This window comes from Pristiophorus japonicus, chromosome 17 (genome assembly GCF_044704955.1).
Source record: "Pristiophorus japonicus isolate sPriJap1 chromosome 17, sPriJap1.hap1, whole genome shotgun sequence".
Lineage (NCBI taxonomy): Eukaryota > Metazoa > Chordata > Chondrichthyes > Pristiophoridae > Pristiophorus > Pristiophorus japonicus.
In genome coordinates this window covers 5,568,284-5,593,523 of record NC_091993.1, presented here as the reverse complement: position 1 = coordinate 5,593,523, position 25,240 = coordinate 5,568,284, and the positions used below count along the sequence as shown (strand labels likewise).

The 25,240-nt window shown below is 46.7% G+C and overlaps 1 long non-coding RNA gene across 1 annotated transcript in view; it reads left to right on the top strand.

The window, feature by feature from the left end:
• LOC139228109 (uncharacterized) overlaps nt 1-25,240 on the top strand; it is a 305,918-nt gene that overhangs the window by 81,990 nt on the left and 198,688 nt on the right. Inside the window, exon 2 of the long non-coding RNA XR_011587501.1 lies at nt 19,946-20,003. This is a non-coding gene — a long non-coding RNA (uncharacterized lncRNA). The remainder of the gene's footprint in view (nt 1-19,945; nt 20,004-25,240) is intronic.

Genomic DNA, 25,240 nt, shown 5'->3' with positions numbered 1-25,240 from the left:
TGAATATCTAGCGGAAAAGAAACAAACCACAAAGAAGGAAGAATAAGGAACAAAATAGGAAATGGAATGATAAGGATGTAAAAACAGCACAATGCGTATCCAACAATGCTTGAAGGGCAGTGCTGTGTGGTCAGACTCCTGAGCAGTCTGAACTATAAAGCTTCCGTGATTGATGCATGGGAAAGTTTACACACAAACGGTACATGAATTGGCATGGTGACATCATCTTACCGGCTATGTTGAAAATCCCAGTAAAGTGTCTAACACACAATTGTGATGACAGTTCTGCCTCATGAATGTTGCAGAGAAAGCGCAGGATTCTGGGCAAGTTAACCCCATTTGTTTTTTTTTAATCAAAGTGCTTCAGAAATAACTCTTACTTGAAAAGAATTAGGGGGAGAAATTTTCATGGTTTGTGACTGCAGTTAGCACCACCGGCAGGACGCTAGCGGGCGCAAACCATTTTTCGCCCAGGGGTGGGTAGGGGCGCCACCGACTCCCATGAAATTGCACGGGAGTTTAGCGGAGGCACAAAACTGGGAGCGCCCCCGGCCGCTGTGCCTCCGGCGATGACATCATCGGCATGCGCAGTGCCCGTTTTCGCCCCGCGCGGCAGAAATTGGCCAGCGCCTGTGAGGCTGCCGAGGCCGATTTTAGCGCTGGCCTCGCGGGTCGCAAACCGGGCCGCACTCCGCCCATGGGGTGAAATTTAAAGGGGAGGCGCGGGGCGCCATGTTGGTTTTTTTTTTACCGACTTACCAGTGAGTTCTTTCGCAGGGTCCGTGCCGCAATGGTGCAACCCGGCACTCCGCTTCTGTGCCGGGCTGTGGCCACAGCACCCTGCATCCCTGGTGGCCCAACGGAGATCCTTAGAAACCCCTGCAGGGCCCACAGTGTGCCCTCCCCTTTAATGGAAGCGGAGGGCCCTGTGATCGTGTCAGCGGTACACGGAGAGGCTGTGCAGTGCTCCGATTTCCATCTCTTGGTACCCAGACCCGCCCCCAAGAGTAAGCAGAGTGCCTGACATTGTGCTCCACTCCCCCTCGGGGATGGTAACCTGAATTTAGGTCGCGGGGCGGGACTTCTGCGCTGGGCAAGGAAATCCTGCCTGGAGAAGGTTACTGCCCCCAAACCGGACAATATGCAATATCGCCCCCTACTTGTCTTCTAATGCCCTGCAATTACTGAGATGCAAGTATTAATTATTTTACTAATATAATCGTGAAATCATGAAATAACCAAACTTTGGCTTTAAATAGTAAACATAAACGGTAACGTTAAAATTGGGTGCAGATCCAACCCAATCAGACTGATTAAATGGGAATAACTTTATCACAGGTAGCTGAAGGCACAGCCGTTAATGGTGCAGCGATGAACATAGGGGATGCGCAAGAGGCCAGAATTAGAGGAGTGCAGAGATTTGGTGGGTTGTAACCCTGGAGGAGGTAACAGAGATAGGGAGGGGCGAGGCCATGGAGGGATTTGAAAACAAGGCTGAGAATATTAAAATCAAGGGATGAACAGGGCTTTGTGCAAGTTAATTGCGGCCACAAGATCTTTCTCAGATAAGGCTTCAATTTTCATTGGGATGGAATAATGCTGTTTAAAATTTCATAGAACTCTTAAGTTTGGGGATTTGTGGACTGAAATAAGCTTGGTGAAGGGCGAGCTCATTCTTTTCTTTTTAAGAACATACAAAGAAAGACCTGCATTTATTAGCACCTTTCACGACCACTAGATGTCTCAAAGTGCGTTACAGCCAATGAAATACTTTTGGAGTACAGTCATTGTTGTAATGTGGGAAATGCAGCAGCCAATTTGTGCACAGCAAGCTTCCACAAACAGCAATGTGATAATGACCAGATACACTGTTTGTTATGTTGATTGAGGGATAAATATTGGCCAGGACACCGGGGATAACTCCCCTGCTCTTCTTCGAAATAGTGTCATGGGATCTTTTGTGTCCACTTGAGAGGGCAGACGGGGCCTCGGTTTAACGTCTCATCCGCAAGACAGCACTTCCGACAGTGCGGCACTCCCTCAGCACTGCACTGGAGTGTCAGCCTAGATTTATGTGCTCAAGTTCTTGGAGTGGGACTTGAACCCACAACCTTTATTCGTTCTTAGACAAATGGGGCGGATTTTCCAGTGATTTGAGCATCTGTTTTTGCCCCGGAGGGGCAGCAATGGCTTCGGTGTGGTCTCCTGGGCTGGCGGTCAGTCTCCAGCGCCCCGCGGGGGGTGTTTGGGGCCGGATTAACAGTGGTGCTGAGCAGTACTGCCAGGAAGAGTTGCGCCGGTGTGCAACACCCTTGCTTGCGACACCGGCTCGCTTTTCGAGTGCCGCCCGAACCATATGCCCCACAGTGCGCCTTGTTGGGACCGCCTGTGAAAGCAGGTGGTCCCACCTATACCAGCTGCAGTGAGTTAAGTAATGCTGTCCTAAGGAAAGTGTAATTGTTTGTCTTTTAAAGTTTTTTTGCGATTCATGTTGTGGTGGCGTGGGCTATGTATTGTGAATAGTTTGGTGTTTTTTTTCTCAGGTTTTTATTTTCCTTCCCAGGCCTCTCTCAGAGCGCTCCCGGGCCGGCTGTTTAGCTCGGGATTTTCGCATGCTCAGCCGGCCTAGTGCCCTAAGAGAGGTGTGTGACGCTTCCCTTAGTGCTCCACCCCACACTCAGGGCCCAGCTGCCCAATTTTGATGACTGAGGCGCAAACTGCTCCAGGGCCCAAACTTTACCGCCCCGCCGCCATTACCGCCCGAAATGAGCAAAGCCGAAAATCCTGCCCAAACTTAACTTTAGGACCAAACATCCCAAGTCAAATAACCAACCACACATTGAAAGAGATAGAAGTTATAACACAGAAACAGGCAATTCAGGCAAACCAATCCATGTTGGCATTTATCTTTCACATGAACAAATCGTCCCAATCACAGTTACCTGCCCAGTTCCCATGTGCCTTTATCTCATTTTCTTTCATCCACCTATCCAATCTAATCTGGAATGTTGACATAGTTTTGTCCTCAGCCACTAAACATAGAAGTGAATTCCACAGCCTCACAACACTCTGTATAAAGAAGTTTCTCTTTCCCTCTGTTCTCTTTTGGTCGCCGTATTTAAGGAAGGGTATACTTGCTTTGGCGGCTGTTCAGAGAAGGTTCACTAGGTTGATTCCGGAGATGAGGGGGCTGACTTATGAAGATAGTTTGAGTAGGTTGGGACTAAACTCATTGGAGTTCAGAAGAATGAGAGGGATCTTATCGAAACAAAAAGATAATGAGGGGGCTCGACAAGATGGATGCAGAGAGGATATTTCCACTCATAGGGCAAACTAAAACTAGGGGTCATAGTCTCAGAATAAGGGGCCGCCCATTTAAAACTGAGATGAGGAGGAATTTATTCTCTCAGAAGGTTGTAAATCTATGGAATTCTCTGCCTCAGAGAGCTGTGGAGGCTGGGGCATTGAATATATTTAAGGCGGAGATAGACAGATTTTTGAGTGAAAAGGGAGTGAAGGGTTATGGGGAGTGGGCAGGGAAGTGGAACTGAGTCCATGATCAGATCAGCCATGATCTTATTGAATGGCGGAGCAGGCTCGAGGGGCCAAATGGCCTACTCCTGCTCCTATTTCTTGTGTTCTTATGTTGTCTTACTTTTAATCTTGGAACTGTAGCCCATCAATCTAGACCTCAGCTAAAAGAATGAAAGAAAGACTTGCATTTATATAGCACCTTTCACAACCACCAGATGTCTCAAAGCGCTCTACAACCAATGAAGTACTTTTGGAGTGTAGTCACCGTTGTAATGAAGGAAATGCAGCAGCCAACTTGCACACAGCAAACTCCCACGTGATAATGACCAGATAATCTGTTTTTGTTATGTTGGTTTAGGGCTAAATATTGGCCCCAGGACATCGGGGATAACTCCCCTGTTCTTCTTTGAAATAGTGCCATGGGATCTTTCATGTCCACCTTAGAGGGTAGACCGGGCCTCGGTTTAAGGTCTCATCCAAAAGGCAGCACCTCCGACAGTGCGACACTCCCTCAACACTGCACTGGAGTGTCAGCCCAGATTTATGTGCTCAAGTTCCTAAAGTGGGACTTGAACCCACAACTTTCTGACTCAGAGACAAGATTGCAACAACTGAGCCACAGCAACTACTGGGAACATTCTGCTTCTGTCTCTTCTTTTCATTTTTTTTAACAACTCTGTTATATTACCTCCACGATCTGCATTATTCTAATGAAAAAAACTTAATTTTTCAAGTCTTTCTTCATATTTTTAGTTCCTCATACCTCACAGCATCGTAGTGAATCTGTGTTATACCCTCTCAAAATCTTGAATATCCTTCCTATGGTGTGGAGCCAAATACTGCATAACAGTACTTTAACTGAGGTCTTATTAAAGTTTAATATGGCTCATCATTACCTCTTGGCTTTTATATTCTGTACCTTTCATGATAAAAATCGAGAATTCCATTAACTTTTTTAACAGCCTTATCAACCTGCCTTTAATGTCCTGTGAACTTGTACCCCAAATCCCTATCAGCCATTCCATTCATTGGAATTCCAATTCCATCCAGAGTATAATTACTGCTGTTCTTTTTAAGAAAATGGATCACCTCATACATAATGAAATTGATTCCTATTTGCCACATTTTAACCCATTTCCCCCCTCCCCCCACTCAATCTGCTCAACACCCCTTCGCAGCTTCTGGTGGTCTTCTAAAGAATTAGTTAAACCTCCCAATTGAAGTGTATTTGTACATAAGAACATAAGAAATAGGAGCAGGAGTTGGCCATTCGGCCCCTCGAGCCTCCTTCACCGTTCAATAAGATCATGGCTGATCTTCTACCTCAACTCCACTTTCCCGCCTGTATTGTATGCATCTGTGAGTATGCTCACAGGTTTGTGGAGGGGACTTGGCCTGGAGGATGGTGCAGGGAGCAGTCCCGTGCAATAAATTTTTAAGTCGGTTCATGGGCTCCCAGGCCGCCTGTAATTTCTGCGGTCTGGAGGAGTCCGTGTTCCATGTTTTTATGGAATGTGCGAGGTTGCAGCCCCTGTTCCACTATTTAAAGGGGCTGCTCCTGAAATTCTGGCTGTACTTCAGTCCCACACTCCTGATCTTTGGGCACCCTGTGCGGAGGGGAGCGGGTAGGTCCGAGGGCCTCCTCGTAGGACTGCTCCTGGGCACGGCCAAGGGGGCCATCAGCCGGTCCAGGCAACAGGCGGTCGAGGGGGTCGTTCAGCCCGACTGCCTGCCTCTCTTCCGCGGTTACATCCGAGCCAGGGTGTCCCTGGAGATGGAGCACGCGGTGTCCACCAGTACGGTCGCGGCCTTCCGCGAGAGGTGGGCACCGGAGGGATTGGAGTGCATCATCACCCCCGGCAACCAAATTTTAATTTGATTTTATATGTTTTAAAGTTTAATTTGTTTTATTGCTGGTTTTAGTGTCCCCTCCCCTTTTATAGGGGGCACTTGTATTGTATGTTTTAGTGCCAAAAAAAAAGCAAAAAAAACCACAAAAAAAACAAAAACAAAAAGGCACTTGTTTACTGTTTTTAGTGTGTCCCAGATCAGGGGGCACTTGATTTAATTGTTTAATTTTCTGTCCAACAAAAAGAGTTGTAGAGGGGACTTGGCCTGGAGGATGGTGCACGGAGCAGTCCCGTGCAATACATTTTTAAGTCGGTTCATGGGCTCCCAGGCTGCCTGCAATTTCTGCGGTCTGGAGGAGTCCGTGTTCCACGTTTTTATGGATCGTGCGAGGTTGCAGCCCCTGTTCCATTATTTGAAGGGGCTGCTCCTGAAATTCTGGCTGCGCTTCAGTCCCACACTCCTGATCTTTGGGCACCCTGTGTGGAGGGGAGTGGGTAGGTCCGAGGGTCTCCTCGTAGGACTGCTCCTGGGCACGGCCAAGGTAGCCATCAGCCGGTCCAGGCAGCAGGCAGTCGAGGGGGTCGTTCAACCTGACTGCCTGCCTCTCTTCCGTGGTTATATCCGGGCCAGGGTGTCCCTGGAGATGGAGCACGCGGTGTCCACCGGTACGCTCGCGGCCTTCCGCGAGAGGTGGGCGCCGGAGGGACTGGAGTGCATCATCACCCCCGGCAACCAAATTTTAATTTGATTTCATATGTTTTAAAGTTTAATTTGTTTTATTGCCGTGTTTTAGTGCCCCTCCCCGCACCTTTTAGCCAGGGGGCAGTTGTAAAATTTATGTATTTTTAGTGCCCGAATAAAACCCCCAAAAAAACAAAAAAATGTGCACTTGAAAAATGTTTGGAGTGTCCCCCTTCCCCCCCCCCCCACCCCACTTAATCAGGGGGCACTTGGTTTAATGTTTATTTATTGTTCTCTGAACAAAAAGAGTTGTAGAGGGTACTTGGTCTGGAGGGTGTTGCACGGAGCAGTCCCGTGCAATAAATTTTTTAATCAGTTCACGGGCTCTCAGGCCGTCTATAATTTCCGCGGTCTAGGAGAGTCCGTGTTCCACGTTTTTATTGAGTATGTGAGGTTGCAGCCCCTCTTCCAATATTTGAAGGGGCTGCTCCTCAAATTCTGGTTACCCTTCAGTGCCACACTCCTGATCTTTGGGCATCCTGTGCGGAGGGGAGCGGGCAGGTCCGAGGGCCTCCTTGTAGGACTGCTCCTGGGCACGGCCAAGGGGGCCATCAGTCGGTTCAGGCAGCGGGCGGTCGAGGGTGTCGTTCAGCCCGACTGCCTGCCTCTGTTCCGCGGTTACATCCGGGCCAGGGTGTCCCTGGAGATGGAGCACGCGGTGTCCACCGGTACGCTCGCGGCCTTCCGCGAGATGTGGGCACCAGAGGGACTGGAGTGCATCATCACCCCCGGCAACCAAATTTTGATTTGATTTTAATGTCTAAAGTTTAATTTGTTTAAGTTGTCAGTTTTAGTGTCCCCTCCCCCCCTTTAAGCCAGGGGGCACTTGTACAATTTGTGTTTTGGTGCCCTCAAAATAAAACAAGGGGGCACTTGAAAGTTTTTGGAGTGTTCCTCCCCCTCTCCCCACTTTAATCAGGGGGCACTTGACTAAAGTGCACAACTAAAATAGTTGTAGAGGTGTTGTTATTGGGGACTTGGCCTGGAGGGTGTTGCATGGAGCAGTCCCATGCAATAAGTTTTTAAGTTGGTTGACGGGCTCCCAGGCCGCCTGTCATTTCTGCGGTCTAGAGGAGTCCGTGTTCCGTGTGTATGTCGAGTGTGCGAGGTTGCAGCTCCTCTTTCAATATCTGAAGGGGCTGCTCCTCAAATTCTGGTTGTACTTCAGTCCCACACTCCTGATCTTTGGGCACCCTGTGCGGAGGGGAGCGGGCAGGTCCGAGGGCCTCCTTGTAGGACTGCTCCTGGGCACGGCCAAGGGGGCCATCAGTCGGTTCAGGCAGCGAGCGGTCGAGGGGGTCGTTCAGCCCGACTGCCTGCCTCTGTTCCGCGGTTACATCCGGGCCAGGGTGTCCCTGGAGATGGAGCACGCGGTGTCCACCGGTACGCTCGCGGCCTTCCGCGAGAGGTGGGCGCCGGAGGGACTGGAGTGCATCATCACCCCCGGCAACCAAATTTTAATTTGAATCACATGTAAAGTTTAATTTGTTTAAGTTTGTCGGTTTTAGTGCCCCCTCCCCCCTTTTTAGCCAGAGGGCACTTGTATAATTTTTTGTCTTGGTGCCCTCAAAAAAAAACAAGGGGACACTTGAAAAGTTTTTGGAGTGTGCCCACCCACTTTAATCAGGGGACACTTGATTAATGTTTACAACAAAATAGTTGTAGAGGTGTTGTTTTTGGGGACTTGGCCTGGAGGGCCAAGGGCATTCCTGTGCAATAAGTTTTTTAGTCAGTTTACGGACTCCAAGACTGCCTGCCATTTCTGCGGTCTGAAGGAGTCCATGTTCCATGTTTATGTTCAGTGCGCGAGGTTGCAGCCCCTCTTCCATTATTCGATTTTTGGCTGCATTTATGTCCCACGCACCTGATCTTTGGGCACCCGGTGCAGATGGGGGCGGGCAGGTCGGAGGACCTCCTCATGGGACTGCTCCTGGGCCCGGCCAAGGTGGTCATTAATCGGTCGAGTCAGCGGATGGTCAAGAGGGTTTTTCAGCCCGGCTGCCTGGCTCTCTTTCATGGCTACATTTGCGCTAGGATGTCCCTGGAGATGGAGCCCGTGGTGAACACCGGTACGCTCGTGGCCTTATGCAGAGATGGGCACCGGAGGGACTGGGTATGCAGCATTTCAACAGGGAACAAGAAATGTAATTTATTTTGATTTGTCAAGGTTCCCTTTAATATTTATTACTTAATTTGTGGATTATGTGCCTTTATAAAAGGGGGCACTAGTCTTAAAGATATATTAAAATAGTTGCAAAGCTGTTGCATTGTGAGTGGCTTAGCCAGTCACGGGATGTTCACAAGACTCATTAAAACCCCAGTCGGTTGGGTTTAGGTTATTCACGATGAAGGACCTACGAGTCGAGCACTTGGGGGTCTCGTGTGGCCTGCCCAGCGGAGCTGATCGAGTGCTTCACGGCAAACGAGCCAAAAGTGGGCAGGGCAAACGTTACAAGGACACCCTCAAAGCCTCCCTGATAAAGTGCAACATCCCCACTGACACCTGGGAGTCGCTGGCCCAACACCGTCCTAAGTGGAGGAAGTGCATCCGAGAGGACGCTGAGCACCTCGAGTCTCAACGCCGAGAGCATGCAGAAAACAAGCGCAGACAGCGGAAAGAGCGTGCAGCAAACCAGTCCCACCCACCCCTTCCCTCAACGACTATCTGTCCCACCTGTGACAGAGTCTATGACTCTTGTATTGGACTGTTCAGCCACCAAAGAACTCACTTCAGGAGTGGAAGCAAGTCTTCCTCGATTCCGAGGGACTGCCTATGATGATGATGGTCCACGATGAGGTATGCAGTTGTGAGCCTAGTGGTTGAACTGGTAATGTGTAGTGTGATTGATAAACCTTGTTAATAAATCAACTAGTTCTTAATAGCAATGTGTTGTTATGAATTCTTCAGTAAAGAACCCTTGAAGCAAATACATTACACTGCCCTATCCCCATATCCTTTGCTTCCCTTAATGCCAAAAAATCTAGCGATCCCAGTCTTGAATATACTATTGAAAACAGTTGATTCCTGCTCATGACTATATTTGTACTGGATTTATTGCAAAAAATAATTTTATTTGTGCCAGTAAATGATTGAGAAATTGCATTTAAATAGATTAGAATGATTAGATACTTTTATGATGGAAACGGTGCAAGGATCTGGTGAACGTCAGATACAGGGAGATCCATGATTATTGCAGGCCGGTATACCAGGGCAATGAACTGCCTTACACTTCAATACCAACTTTCCTGCTGTTAAACTTGCTCATCACTGAAAGCATTGGAAAGGGGAATAAAGAACTGATAGAGGTGTTTACCTTTGCCAGATACTTGCTTTATAACATCTAGAATATAATTGAAATCTTGTGTGCTGCACATGTAACATTTGAAAAGTGCAGTAACCTCAGGAGGATTCCATTTTCAACACTTACTTCACTGTTTGTGTAGAGTTCTCACAACATTCTTTCCAAATCCTGTGGTCTGTTTGTTGCCTCCGATTGGGTTCTATGTATAAGATGTACTGAACTTGGGAATGTATCCTGGAATTCAACAGGAGCAACATCACGGGAGATCCACGGATCAAAAAATGAACTTATGATCTGATTGTGTCACCACAGATGGTTCCGATAATCAGGGCACACATTGAACACTTCAAGAATTACCCTGTAAATATTTTCAGCATTATCAGTAGCAATGAATTATAGTTACAGGATTAATTGGATATCATAGCAGTGCTTGAGGGCCAAGTAGAATTGCTTTTTATCATTAAGTATAATTTAGTTAATCTTTGTTAATATACAGATCATAACGTCTTATACAAAAGTGGTTCAGGAGTGGAAGCAAGTCTTCCTCGATTCCGAGGGACTGCCTATGATGATGATGATGATGAAAAGTGACTGACTGTGCTCCAGCAATCCCTCCAAGACTGCTGATATATTCACACTTCTGCATTGATGAGAAGCAGTTCCCAATTCACAATAAAGGATAATCAGAATTTGATTCTGTGCACCTTAAATCAAAAGACTGAAACCTCCTAAAGCAAGTGTTTTCACAACCCTCAGCTAAGCACTGTTGTAGTACAACTTCAGTCACTCTGATATCAGAGGCACAACCTATCATTTCATCATGTGAGAACGAGAAGAGCTCTAAAATCAACATTCAGTACCTGGGAGGTGTTTATCTAACTGAGTCCGATGCTGGGCGTTGGTTGTGTGTGAGTGTTTTAACATTGCTTTTGCTGCAAATATTTACTTTGTCCGACTTTGTACCATAGCAACGACCAGCCATGACACAGTGGTAGCTTACTCACCTCTGAGTCAGAAGGTTATGGGTTCAAATCCCACTCCAGAGACTTGAATGCATAATTTAGGTTGGTATCTGCCCTCTCAGGCAGATGTAAAAGATCCCATGGCACTATTTCAAAGATGAGCAGGGGAGTTCTCCCTGGTATCCTTCAACCCACATCATTAAAACAGATTATCTGGTCATTATCTCATTGCAGTTTGTGGGTCTTTGCTGTGAGCAGATTGACCGCGTTTCCAGGCTCTAACACTCTCTACACTTCAAAAGTATTTCATTGGCTGTAAAGGTGCTTTGGGACACTGTGAAAGGCGCTATATAAATGCAAGTCTTTCTTTTTTTAACTATGCTGTGCATATGTGCACAAGGTCATTCCAATATGTGAGTGTCATTGCACAAACTCCCTTGCTCTGTGCATGTTTGTGGGGCCAGCAACCAGAACTTTAGCACAGCTCAGGGACCGTATTAGCCTGGTCCCTCTGATGTCTGTGCATAGAAAGATGTGATAGCCTGAGAACACTGCATGAAGTATGATAGCCACCTAAGTATACTTTAAGACCATTTTAAGGGTATAGTTTAGAAGGGTTTGTCTTATTCGAGCTCTAGTGCCATTACATAGTACTGCTTGCAAGATGTTGAACTGGCCTTTTCAACTTACTTGGACAATTGAATGCAAAACAGCACATTTGAACATTTTGTGTTGTAAGATGTGGACAAAATGTAATTTTACTCCAATTAAAAACAGCTGTAAAATTTTGCAACTCCTGCTCTTTCATGATTACTTGATCGGCATTAGCAAGTCCCTCTAATCTTGCAAAAGCAGGAAATAAAATGCAGTTGTCGGGGCTCTCTGCAGCAAAGTCTGCACACAACATTGAGTGCCCGTATTTCACATTGTGTACAGCAGGTAATCGTTCTTTTTCCAAGTTAACCCTCTGCTTTCAGTGGCAGTGATGGAGAGGTCCTTCTCACAACCACTCCAGGATAAAATGATAAGAAGATTACAAGTAAAGCCTGTCTTTACCACTTCCACATCCCCTGTCAGACAGAGCAAGGTAAATTACAGTGTAGCCCAGAATGTATTGATCATGCACTATGTCCTCATGTGATGAGATCATACAACCTAGGGTGAAAAAGAACTTCACAGGGGATAAGTGCAGTAATCTCAGGGAAGTTTATTTTAACTACTAGGGTTAAATGAGTTCAACAGGCAAGGTCTTATAAACTCTTGACAGTGCAACCAATAGCATGGTGCACATTCATTCAGATCCATCTGGTGATAAAGAGTCCAGAGAGTTGTTAGTGTCATCAGGGTGTCAGACTCATAGAAATTCAGTCTTGCAACAATAGAGCACATGCTTTGCATTAAGAATTGATTGAGGTATTTTATGCTTACATTATAGCTAAAGGCAGGATGTTTGAGGAATGGAAAACGACCTTAAGAACATTTAAAGAGACACTACAGGGCAGAAATTCCAAGACGGCGTTGCTGATGCATAGCCTTTCATTTTCAACTCTCACAACACTTTTCGCAATCGATGCAGTTGACTCTTCAAAATGACCACGAATCGCTGCTTTTTGCTGATCCAGTCATTTTTGTAATGGTGTGGGTAATTTTAAAGTTGAAGTTCTGAAGGGTAGGTCGAAAGATGAGGAGGAAGAGAGGAATAAAAAGGAGACAGAGGGTAAACAACATACAGAGATATTATAATAATAAAGGCGCTATATAGATAAAAGTTATTAACGTGATAAAACATTCCAAGGCACTTCACAACAGATAAATTTGACACCGAGCCACATAAGAAGAAATTAAGGCAGATGACCAAAAGCTTGGTTAAAGAGGTAGGTTTTAAGGAGTGCCTTAACGGAGGAAAGCGAGGTAGGGAGGGAGTTCCAGAGCTTAGGACCCAAACAGCTGAAGGCACGTCCACTGATGGTTGAGCAGTTATAATGAGGGATGTTCAAGAGGGCAGAATTTGAGGAGCGCAGACATCTTGTGGGATTGTGAGGCTGAAAAAGATTACAGAGATAGGGAGGGACAAGGCCACGGAGTGATTTGTAGACAGGGATGTGAATTTTGAAATCGAGGCATTGTTTAACTGGGAGCCAATGTAGGTCAGAAAGCACAGGGGTGATGATGATCTTGACTTATAGAAACATAGAAAATAGGTGCAGGAATAGGCCATTCGGCCCTTCGAGCCTGCACCGCCATTCAATGAGTTCATAGCTGAACATGCAACTTCAGTACCCCATTCCTGCTTTCTCGCCATACCCCTTGATCCCCCTTGTAGCAAGCCCTACATCTAACTCCTTTTTGAATATATTTAGTGAATTGGCCTCAACAACTTTCTGTGGTAGAGAATTCCACAGGTTCACCACTCTCTGGGTGAAGAAGTTTCTCCTCATCTCGGTCCTAAATGGCTTACCACTTATTCTTAGACTGTGACCCCTGGTTCTGGACTTCCCCAACATTGGGAACATTCTTCCTGCATCTAACCTGTCTAAACCCATCAGAATTTTAAACGTTTCTATGAGATCCCCTCTCATTCGTCTGAACTCCAGTGAATACAAGCCCAGTTGATCCAGTCTTTCTTGATATGTTAGTCCCGCCATCCCGGGAATTAGTCTGGTGAACCTTTGCTGCACTCCCTCAACAGCAAGAACATCCTTCCTCAAATTAGGAGACCAAAACTGTACACAATACTCCAGGTGAGGCCTCAGCAAGGCCCTGTACAACTGTAGTAACACCTTCCTGCCCCAGTACTCAAATCCCCTCGCTATGAAGGCCAACATGCCATTTGCTTTCTTAACCGCCTGCTGTACCTGCATGCCAACCTTCAATGACTGATGTCCCATGACACCCAGGTCTCGTTGCACCTCCCCTTTTCCTAATCTGTCACCATTCAGATAATAGTCTGTCTCTCTGTTTTTACCACCAAAGTGGATAACCTCACATTTATCCACATTATACTTCATCTGCCATATATTTGCCCACTCACCTAACCTATCCAAGTCACTCTGCAGCCTCATAGCATCCTCCTTGCAGCTCACACTGCCACCCAACTTAGTGTCATCCGCAAATTTGGAGATACTACATTTAATCCCCTCATCTAAATAATTAATGTACAATGTAAACAGCTGGGGCCCCAGCACAGAACCTTGCGGTACCCCACTAGTCACTGCCTGCCATTCTGAAAAGTACCCATTTACTCCTACTCTTTGCTTCCTGTCTGCCAACCAGTTCTCACTCCACGTCAGCACACTACCCCCAATCCCATGTGCTTTAACTTTGCACATTAATCTCTTGTGTGGGACCTTGTCGAAAGCCTTCTGAAAGTCCAAATACACCACATCAACTGGTTCTCCCTTATCCACTCTACTGGAAACATCCTCAAAAAATTCCAGAAGATTTGTCAAGCATGATTTCCCTTTCACAAATCCATGCTGACTTGGACCTATCATGTCACCTCTTTCCAAATGCGCTGCTATGACATCATCAATAATTGATTCCATCATTTTACCTACTACCGATGTCAGGCTAACCGGTCTATAATTCCCTGTTTTCTCTCTCCCTCCTTTTTTAAAAAGTGGGGTTACATTGGCTACCCTCCACTCGATAGGAACTGATCCAGAGTCTATGGAATGTTGGAAAATGACTGTCAATGCATCCGCTATTTCCAAGGCCACCTCCTTAAGTACTCTGGGATGCAGTCCATCAGGCCCTGGGGATTTATCGACCTTCAATCCCATCAATTTCCCCAACACACTTTCCCGACTAATAAGGATTTCCCTCAGTTCCTCCTCCTTACTAGACCCCCCGACCCCTTTTATATCCAGAAGGTTGTTTTTGTCCTCTTTAGTGAATACCGAACAAAAGTACTTGTTCAATTGGTCTGCCATTTCTTTGTTCCCCGTTATGACTTCCCCTGATTCTGACTGCAGGGGACCTACGTTTGTCTTTACTAACCTTTTTCTCTTTACATACCTATAGAAACTTTTGCAGTCCGTCTTAATGTTCCCTGCAAGCTTCCTCTCGTACTCTATTTTCCCTGCCCTAATCAAACCCTTTGTCCTCCTCTGCTGAGTTCTAAATTTCTCCCAGTCCCCGGGTTCACTGCTATTTCTGGCCAATTTGTATGCCACTTCCTTGGCTTTAATACTATCCCTGATTTCCTTTGATAGCCACGGTTGAGCCACCTTCCCTTTTTTATTTTTACGCCAGACAGGGATGTACAATTGTTGTAGTTCATCCATGCGGTCTCTAAATGTCTGCCATTGCCCATCCACAGTCAACCCCTTAAGTATCATTCGCCAATCTATCCTAGCCAATTCACGCCTCATACCTTCAAAGTTACCCTTCTTCAAGTTCTGGGCCATGGTCTCTGAATTAACTGTTTTATTCTCCATCCTAATGTGGAATTCCACCATATTATGGTCACTCTATCCCAAGGGGCCTCGCACAACGAGATTGCTAATTAATCCTCTCTCATTACACAACACCCAGTCTAAGATGGCCTCCCCCCTAGTTGGTTCCTTGACATATTGGTCTAGAAAACCATCCCTTATGCACTCCAGGAAATCCTCCTCCACCGTATTGCTTCCAGTATGGTTAGCCCAATCTATATGCATATTAAATTCACTCATGATAACTGCTGCACCTTTATTGCATGCACTCCTAATTTCCTGTTTGTTGCCCTCCCCAACATCACTACTACTGTTTGCAGATCTGTACACAACTCCCACTAACATGTTTTGCCCTTTGGTGTTCTGCAGTTCTACCCATATAGATTCCACATCATCCAAGCTAATGTCCTTCCTAACTATTGCATTAATCTCCTCTTTAACCAGCAATGCTACCCCACCTCCTTTTCCTTTTATTCTATCCTTCCTGAATGTTGAATACCCATGGATGTTGAATTCCCAGCCCTGATCATCCTGGAGCCACGTCTCTGTAATCCCAATCACATCATATCTGTTCACATCTATTTGCACAGTTAATTCATCCACCTTATTACGGATTAAGACACAAAGCTTTCAGGCTTGTTTTTTTCACACCCTTTGTCCTTTTAGAATTATGATGTAGTGTGGCCCTTTTTGTTTCTTGCCTTTGGTTACTCGGCCTTCCACTGTTGCTTTTTACCTTTCTACCATCTGTTTCTGACTCCATATTACTTCGCTCTGCCTCGCTGCATAGGTTCCCATCCCCCTGCCATATTAGTTTGAACACGCCTGAACTGCATTAGCAAATGTTACCCCTAGGACATCAGTTCCAGTCCTGCCCAAGTGCAGACCATCCCTTTTGTACAGGTCCCACTTCCCCCAGAACAGGTTCCAATGTCCCAGGAATTTGAATCCCTCCCTCTTGCACCACTGCTCAAGCTATGTATTTATTTTAACTATCCTGCTCCCTCTACTCTGATTAGCACGTGGCACTGGTAGCAATCCAGAGATTACTACCTTTGAGGTCCTACTTTTTAATTTAACTCCTAGCTCCCTAAATTCAGCTTGTAGGACCTGTTCCCACTTCTTACCTATATCGTTGGTACCTACATGTACCGCGACAACTGGCTGTTCACCTTCCCTCTCCAGAATGCTCTGCAGCCGCTCCAAGACATCCTTGACCCTTGCACCAGGGAAGCAACATACCATCAAACTCCTATCTATTCCCCTTACAATAGAGTCCCCTATCACTATAGCTCTCCCACTCTTTTTCCCACCCTTCTGTGCAGCAGAGCCACCCACGGTGCCGTGAACCTGGCTACTGGTGCCTTCCCCTGGTAAATCATCTCCCCCAACAGTATCCAGTATCTATTTTGGAGGGAGATGACCGCAGGGGACTCCTGCACTGCCTTCCTGCTCTTGCCTTGCCCCTTGGTCACCCATTCACTATCTGTCCTAACCCTTACTTGCGGTGTGACCAACTCACTAAATGTGCTATCCACAACATTCTCAGCATCGTGCATGCTCCAGAGTGAGTCCATCCACAGCTCCAGTGCCGTCATACGGTCTGTCAGGAGCTGCAGCTGGACACACTTCCCGCACACATAGTAGTCAGGGACGCTTCCTTCCCACATAGCACAGGAGGAGCATGACACGGGTCTGAGCTTTACTGCCATGACTTAACCTTTAAATTAATTTACTTACTAAAATTTACTTAAACACCAAACAGCTACTTAGTAGTTCGCTGCCAATTAAACCAATCTAAAAACCAGTCTAAAAGAGAGTTATACTTACCAGTCGAACAGCCAACCACTTACCAGCTTGGCTGTGACGTCATCTCTCGATTTCGCACCCCTCTATCTTTGGCTGGGTTGGGCCTCCCTCTCCTACTCTCGCACTCCTTATCAGCTGCTCTAGTGTCAGCACTGGTAGGAAAAACAAGACAAAACAGCACCTGCCACCCCCACTTGCCCGAACTCACCCACTTACCAAACTCACAAATGTTACTCTATGCTGTTGCACTCCGTGCTCTGCACAAGCTGCCTCTTTTTAAACTTGGTGCGGGTTAGTACACGGGCTGCTGAGTTTTGGATGACTTCAAGTTTACGTAGTGTGGAATGTGGGAGGCCAGCCAGGAGTGATTTGGAGTAGTCAAGTCTAGAGGTAACAAAGACATGGATGAGGGTTTCAGCAGCAGAAGAGCCGAGGCAGGGGTGGAGGCGGGCAATGTTACGGAGGTGGAAAAAGGCGGTTTTAGTTATGCCGCGGATATGTAGCTGGAAACTCATTCCAGGGTCAAATATGACACCTAGGTTGTGAACAGTCTTGTTCACCCTCAGATAGATGCTAGGGAGAAGGATGGAGTCAGTGGTTAGGGAACACAGTTTGTGGCGGGGACCAAAGATAATGGCTTCGGTCTTCCCAATATTTAATTGGAGAAAATTTCTGCTCATCCAGTACTGGATGCCAGACAAGCAATCTGACAATTTAGATACCAAGCAGGAGTCGACAGAAGTGATGGAGAGGTAGAGTTGGGTGTCATCAGCGTACGTGTGGAAACTGACTCCGTGTTTTCAGATGATATCGCCAAGGGGCAGCATATAGATGAGAAATAAGAGGGGGCCAAGGATAGATGCTTGGGGGACACCAGAGGTAACGATGCGGGAGTGGGAAGAGAAGTCATTGTTGGAGATTTTCTGGCTACGATTAGATAGATAAGGAAGGAACCAGGCGAGTGCAGTCCCACCCAGCTGGACGATGGTGGAGAGGCGTTGGAGGAGGATGGAGTGATCAACCGTGTCAGAGGCTGCAGACAGGTCCAGAAGGACGAGGAGGGGTAGTTTAATTTTGTCACAGTCACAAAGGATGTCATTTGTGACTTTGATGAGAGCTGTTTCGGTATTGTGGTGGGGCGAAAACCAGATTGAAGGGATTCAAACATTAAATTCATGGAAAGATGGTCACGGATTTGGGAGCCAATTTTGGAGGGTTCAGTGGGGTACCTGCAGAAACAAGTTGCGAGCAAAATTCATGAAGGCACCAAAAATAGGGCAGAAACAGAGGAGCTTAGGTATAAATGGGAAAAAGCAAAAGCTAAAATAGATGAACTGATGGTGGCCATGAGAACAATGGCTGACTTTGTGAAACAAGAGAGAGAGGGCCCTGAACACGATTAATTCCACATAGCTTAAGCTGCTGGAGATAACTGGATTAGGTGAGGATATGTACTGTGAGCTGGAGATTTTGGCAGGAATTTTTTCTTTTGCTGTCGGCAGGCGCAGGCGGGCCGGACTTCCCCGCACACTGGAGTTTTAACTCCGCAGCGTGCATGTGATGTCACGGACAGCTTCCCCGCCCGGAAGTCGGCCTGATTGACAGGCTTGGCTTCCACTCAGGCGGAGAATGCTGCACCAGGAATCCACATCCCCAGGGAGGTGTGAGTCCTGACCTGGGGGGGCATTCCGATCCCAGGGTGGGGTGGGTGGGTTAGTCCGATCCCCGACCCGGGGTGGTGGGGGGGTGTGCTGATGGTGGGGGAGCTTGGGGCCTCTGGAGGAAGCACTCTTACTCCTCCCGGCCCGGAAGGAGTGCTCCCCAAGTCTGCAGCTGCCGGGTATCTCGAGGTCCGGGAATCCCGGCCAGCCACAGTTAAAGCATTCACAGCAAATTAAATCAGAGGCTTCCAGCCTCATTATCATATTGAAAGTGGCAACCCACCTTCTGGGAGAGGGTTGGGTGCCCGCCCCCACTGTCTTGCCTCCATTAAAACCAGACGTAGGCGGATTGGAGGTGGGTTGGGGTCGGGATTCAGATTTTTAATACCTTAACCTCCCACCCAACCCCAACCCACCCTTTTTGGAGGGGTTAAAATTCCCCCTTTGAATCTGTACAGATTGGGGTTAAGTAGCAAACATTAGAAATTGTAAATGGGTTTAAGCGAAAAAGGATAAATTAATCTCTGATGGAATAAAGAAGGAAGGAAAAGATCTTATCCCCTTTCTACTGTTCTACAATAGCTTTGTGCCTCTATTATTGCAATTACCCACAAATGGTTTTTGAAAGAACTTAATTAATTTAGTGAAAACCTTGACTGATACAATGCAAATAACAAAATAGCAAAGAGAGGGATTTGATGAGGGCATTAAGCATTAATATCATCACATCAGAGATGGCAATTGTTACTCAATTAAATGGTGCAAATGTTTTAAAAAGTCCAAAAATTGTTGATAGTTTTAGGATTTTGGTTAACAATTGCTCTTTTAAAACTATGATCTCTTTATTCAAATTATTCAATGATTCAATTTTAAGTACTAAATTCCCATTTTGCTACATTATTTCCTTTGCTTAATTCAAATTATTGGCAATTCACCTTTTTTTAGCACAAAAAGTGACTTCAACTTACTGGAAGTAGAATGTACTTGTAAAAATAACTATGCTAGAGTACAGTCAACTGGGAATTCAATATATGTTGGAGTGTACAGCTCTTGATCTGACTAGGTTAAGGTGTTTTTCTTTAATTAGTGTTAGCCAGCAGTGCAGTTGGTCAAAACTGCCGCCTCTGAGTCTGAAGGTTGTGGGTTCAAGTCCCACTCCAGAGCCTTGAGCACAAAGATCTAAGCTGACATTCCAATGCAGTACTGAGGGAGTGCTGCACTGTCAGAGGTGCTGCTTTTTGGATGAGACGTTAAACCAAGGCCCGGTCTGTACTCAGGTGGATGTAAAAGATCCCATGGCACTATTTTGAAGAGCAGGGGAGTTATCCCCACTGCCCTGGCCAAAATTGATCCCTCAATCAACATAGCAAAAAACAGATTATCTGGTCATTATTCCATTTCTGTTTGTTGGAGTTTGCTGAGCGCAAATTGGCTGCCGCATTTCCCAAATTACAACAGTGACTACAATTCAAAAAGTACTTTATTGGCTGTAAAGCACTTTGGGATCTCTGGTGATCCTGGACGGCGCTATATAAATGCTTTCTTTCTTTAATTCTATATTAGACTGATTATAACAATGTTTGTGCAGGAAATTGTTTTCGAAGGCTCATGACAAAAAAAATTGCTCTTTTTTTTTCTTTGTTTATTAGCTGGATGTGGGCGTCGCTAGCAAGGCCAGCATTCATTGCCTATCCCTAGAAGGTGGCGGTAAGCATTCTTATTTACTCAGAGTGCGGTTAGAATGTGGAGCTCACTATCACACGGAGTAGTTGAGACAAATAGCAGAGATGCATTTATGGGGAGATTAGATGAGGGAGAAGGATAGGTTGACTTGATGAGATGAAGTACGATGGGAGGAGGCTCATGTGGAGCGTAAACCTGTGAGGCCGAATGGTCTGTTTCTGTGTTGTAACATTCGATGTAATTCTTGAGCCGTTGCAGTCCATGTGGTGAAGGTAGTCCCACAGTGCTATTAGATAGGGAGGTCCAGGATTGTGACCCAACATGGAGGATAAAGCATTTCTTTATTTCATTTCTGAATAATAGTTTGCCTAACCCTTCTCCGTCAATGGCTTGGTGACCATTTTGTTCCTGACAGCTCTGTGAAGTGCTCTGGGGAATTTTTCTACATGAAAGATATTGGCCCTGAAATTCTGACATCCCGGGTCCGTATGAAGTTTCTACGGACCCGAGATGCATCGGAAAAGCTGGTTTTCAGGGCGCAATGCGCATGCGCTGAAAACCGGCTTTTCCGATTTGTCAAGTTTCTGGCTTGACAGATCTCGTGCATATCGGGAGCGAGAACACTTGCAGGGCAAGATTTGCAATATTTACGAATACCTTGCCCAGCAAATGTCCTTGAAGATCTTGTGCCTGAAAAAGTCGGCAAGTGTTTAAAAATACACAAAAATATTTTAAAATAAAGTTATAAAAACACATTTTATTGTTAAAAACCCTCCCCACTACGGCAAGTTTATTTTAAGGCTTAATTAAAACAACTTAAAAAAAAGTCGGGAAAATATATATTTTTAATAACAACTTTAATTTAAATGAATGTTAAATATGTAGTTTATTTTCTATTTTTTATTGTGTTTTGAGTGTTTTGGAGGGGGGGGGAGTTCATTCATAGTAATAGGAGTTCTGGACTTACAGAACTCCTATTACTATGAATGAGAATCTATACTACACCTGATTGGCTGCTGTCACCAGATCCCGGCCTGCGCACATGTCCACGTGCACGTGCTGCGATGTGCAGTCACCAGAGGCCTCAGGCTCAGAAGTTCCAACGGGCACAGGAGCAACAGGTAAGTGCACATCTTTTTTCTCTTTTTCTTTCGTTTGCCCACGGGAAGAGCTCTACGGAATTTCAGGCCCGTTTATTGGGCCCAAGTTTCGGGCCGCGCCTAAAACAACGCAGACCGGACCTGGACGCCCATTTTTCGCGCCAGAAAGTGCGCCTAAAAAAAACTTACCTATTCTCCGGCTCTCTGCAGGTCCTCTGCAGCTGGGCGTAGCGCAGTACGAGCTGTCGGGGGGTGGAGCCAGGTCCCTGCGCTGAAAACAGTGCTGGGACCTCTGCACATGCACGCTACAGTGGGTGCACATGTGCAGTAGCTCCAGGCGCCCAAAACTGTGGGAGGGGCCCGAAGCACGCAGACCCTTGCCCTGGCCCAATGGCCTCACTGGGGCAGCGTGGATAAGGCTCCTCCCACCCGACCGGACCCGACCCAACCCCCGCTCTCCCCCACCCACACCCCTCAGCGACCCGACCTCCGCTCCCCCCCCCCGGACCTCCGCGACTCTCTCTCCACCACCCCCCCTCCGCGACTCTCTCTCCCCCCCCCCCACCCCCCCCGATCTCCGCGACTCTCTCTCCCCCCCCCCACCCCAGCGACTCTCCCCCCCCCCCCCGGACCTCCGTGACCCCCCCCCCCGCAAGACCCGACACCACCAACCTGCAAATCAAGCCCGAAGTCTTGGGCCCGGCCGTTCAGCCTCCTTCTCTCCCTTCCCCCACCTCTCTCCTTCCCTCCCTCCCTCCTCTCTCCTTCCCTCCCTCCTCTCTCCTTCCATCCTCCCTCCCTCCTCTCTCCTTCCCTCCCTCCCTCCTTCCCTCCTCTCTCCTTCCCTCCCTCCTCCTCTCTCCCTCCCTCCCTCCCTCCTCTCTCCTTCCCTCCCTCCCTCCCTCCTCTCTCCTTCCCTCCCACCCTCCATCCTCTCTCCTTCCCTCCCTCCATCCTCTCTCCTTCCCTCCCTCCATCCTCTCTCCCTTCTCCCCCTCTCCCCCCTTCTCCTCCTCCCCCCCGCCCCCTCCTCGCCCCTTCTCCTCCCCCCCAGCCCCCTCTACCCCCACCCCCTCTACTTCCTTCCTCCTTCCTCCCCCTCCCTCCCCCACCCCCTTCTCCCCCTCCCCCTTCTCCCCCTCCCCCTTCGCCCCCTCCCCTCGCTGTCAGAAACACAGACACTGACAGACAGAGAGTGAGAGACACACACACAGACAGACAGAGAGATAGAGACACTGATAGAGACACACTGGGGGGGGGGGGGAGGGCTGTCCCAGCACGCTGTTGGAGGACTCCCGGTGCTGCAGTCGGTAAGTAGAAAATGTTTTATTTATTGATATTTTAAATTTTTTTTATTTTTTATTAATTTTTTTTGATTGATTTATTGGTTGAATTATTTGATGTATTTATCATTTATTATTGATGATGGCTCTTTATTTGTAAAACTGAAGTGTTTAATGTTTGTAAACTTCCCTTTAAACCCCCCTCCCCCCATTCCCTACGCCTGATTTGTAACCTACGCCTGATTTTCTAAAGTGTAGGCAAGGTTTTTTCGAACGTACAAAAATCTTCACTTACTCCATTCTAAGTTAGTTTGGAGTAAGTTTTCACTGCCTAAACTTTGAAAACAGGCGTAAGTGGTCGGACACACCCCATTTTGAAAAAAAAATTCTGTTCCAAAGTGAAACTGTTCTAACTGACTAGAACTGGAGCAAACTAAATGCCGATAATTCAAATTTCTAAGATACTCCGTTCTACACCAGTTGCTCCAAAAAAACAGGAGCAACTCAGGCCGAAACTTGGCCCCAATATTATATAAATGCAGGTTGTTAACCCAAAATAGCAACTTTGTGTCTGACTTCTTTAAAACAGACTACTTAATGCTAATGCAAAAGGGATTTTTGCTCCATTTTATCATGCAAATCATGTTTTCATTGTAAACATAATTAAATTGGATTTTATGCTTCTGCTAAAATTTCATGACACAACATGAAAATATTAAATTAGTATTCGTACCCCTTATGTTGCCCTGTATAGTCGGCAATAAAGACGGATGTTATGAATACATTTTGCTGGGTTTTATTGTGATTAGTCTATTTAGTGTTTGAACAATGTTCAAGCAAAAACAAGATGTGCAGTTGTCTGAAGTGTTGCGCGTGAAGAGAATACGCCAGGACTGGTAGAATGGATTGAGAAATAGCTGATCCAGGGTCAGTTGAAATAAAAGTAACAGGTTATTGTCATAGAAACAATCATTGGAATGGTGAAGGCAAATCAGGCCCCACCCCAAAATTCTTAGCAGTGTCAAGTCCACATCTCCCCAACTGCACCAAAACCCAACATTTCCCCTCGTGTCCCCTGGACTCCTTCTACTTTGTTGGACCTCTGGTCCATGGGACTGTTTCACCAGTGTAATAGGGACACATCCTCAGGGATTCAGTCAATTAGAGATATTCCTCAGCAGCAGAGGTTGTATGTGATCCATTGAATGGAAGGGATTTGATTGTGTGAATGACATTTTTCATTCCATAATTATCTTTTTTTAAATAGCAATCAGAGTTCAGTAAATTTCGATGTAAATTTGGGGTTGGGGTCTAGGGAAGGGGATCCTCCAAAACCCACGCTCTCCGAATCAAAATTTTCTGGGCCACAAAAGCATGTAGGTCCAGCCCACAGGGGCTCAGGCACAAACCTGGCACTTATCTCCAGTAGGCCGTAGTTGTTAACCCCAGGGGAGTTAACCTTGCCTCTGACACAATCTCACTCAGAGCAATTTGCAATCCTGCCCCCATATTGCTCAATCACGTGTCACAGTGCAACCTGTGTCAGTTAACATTACCTCCACCGTGTACTGAATTGTGGAGAAGCTGGAGTCCAACGACCACGTGTCTCAGCTACAGACCCTTTACCTTGATCCATAGAGTACTGCAACTGTTCATTGCAAGCCTGCAATTACTGCTGTTGTAGCAACAATCTTGCCTTGAAAGTATGATAATCCATCTCCATACCCACTACTTCCCTTTTGATGCGGAGTTTGTGGCATCTGTAGTAGAATGCCGACCATTCAGCCTCGTCCACTGTATTGTTATATTTTGTATGCCAAGCGAAAGATTGTGCAATGGTTAGTGAACACACCACCGGACCGAAATTCAGGATCTCAAAGAGACCCGTTAATGCTCGTTTGCGGTGGCCATTCCTAAAAATCGAATGGCCGCCGCTTTGAGATCAACAGGCCGACCCGACCTAATTTCAGGTCGGGAATTTTTCGGCCTGGACCCCATTCTGCCCAAGTAGTTGCACCGCTAATTTAAAGGAATAAAAAAATACTTACCCGCCATTTTCAACTGGATTCCTCGATCCCCCGCTGCGTAGTGCCCCCGGCAGGTTTTTCTGCCGGTGCACCATCTCCACACTGAGCGCAGCGCCCTTAAAGGGGAAGGCTCACTGCCGGGGCTGCAATGCAAACATTTTTGCCGGCCCACTTTCCGATTGGCCGGCAAAATGCTGTCCCCGGATTCGACCTCTTGGGTGCCAGGCCACTGGCCCGGCCGAAACCCTCCCTAGTGGCCCAGTTTAAAAAATGATCGAATCTCTCCCCTTTAACGGAGGGGAGAGAGCATGGTGACATGCTATGACATCACCACGACTCCACCACTGATTGACAACAGCGGAGGCCCAGCCCGACCCATTTTCAGCCAGTCAGCCTGGCTTTGAATCTAAGGCCTGTCCCCATTATGATCCATTTCCTGTAGGACTTTGAAAAATTGTCAAAGTCCTGAAAATGGATCTACTTACCGTAACAGGAGTTCCAGCGGTAAGTACCACTCCAAAATTCATACCTTTCTGGTGCACTTGAATTTCAGCCCCCACGTATCTTTGGTTAGTATTTGTGTAAAGCCTTAGCTACATTGCAATGCGCAGGAAGTGTAATATTTTAAAATGCTACTGTTTCCAAGGGGTGAAAAGTTAAAAGAGGTTTCAGAGAATGACAGCTTCTTAAATTTGTCAACTGATGTAATTCATGGAAGGTAGGATCTTAAATGGCTTCCCATTCGCTTTCTGCCACTTAGTTTGAGAGCCACTTCTGTACATTGCCTCTCCTGCACCCACAACCCAACATCCCTCTCCCCATGCCCACCCTCTCCACTTGCCCATTGCCAT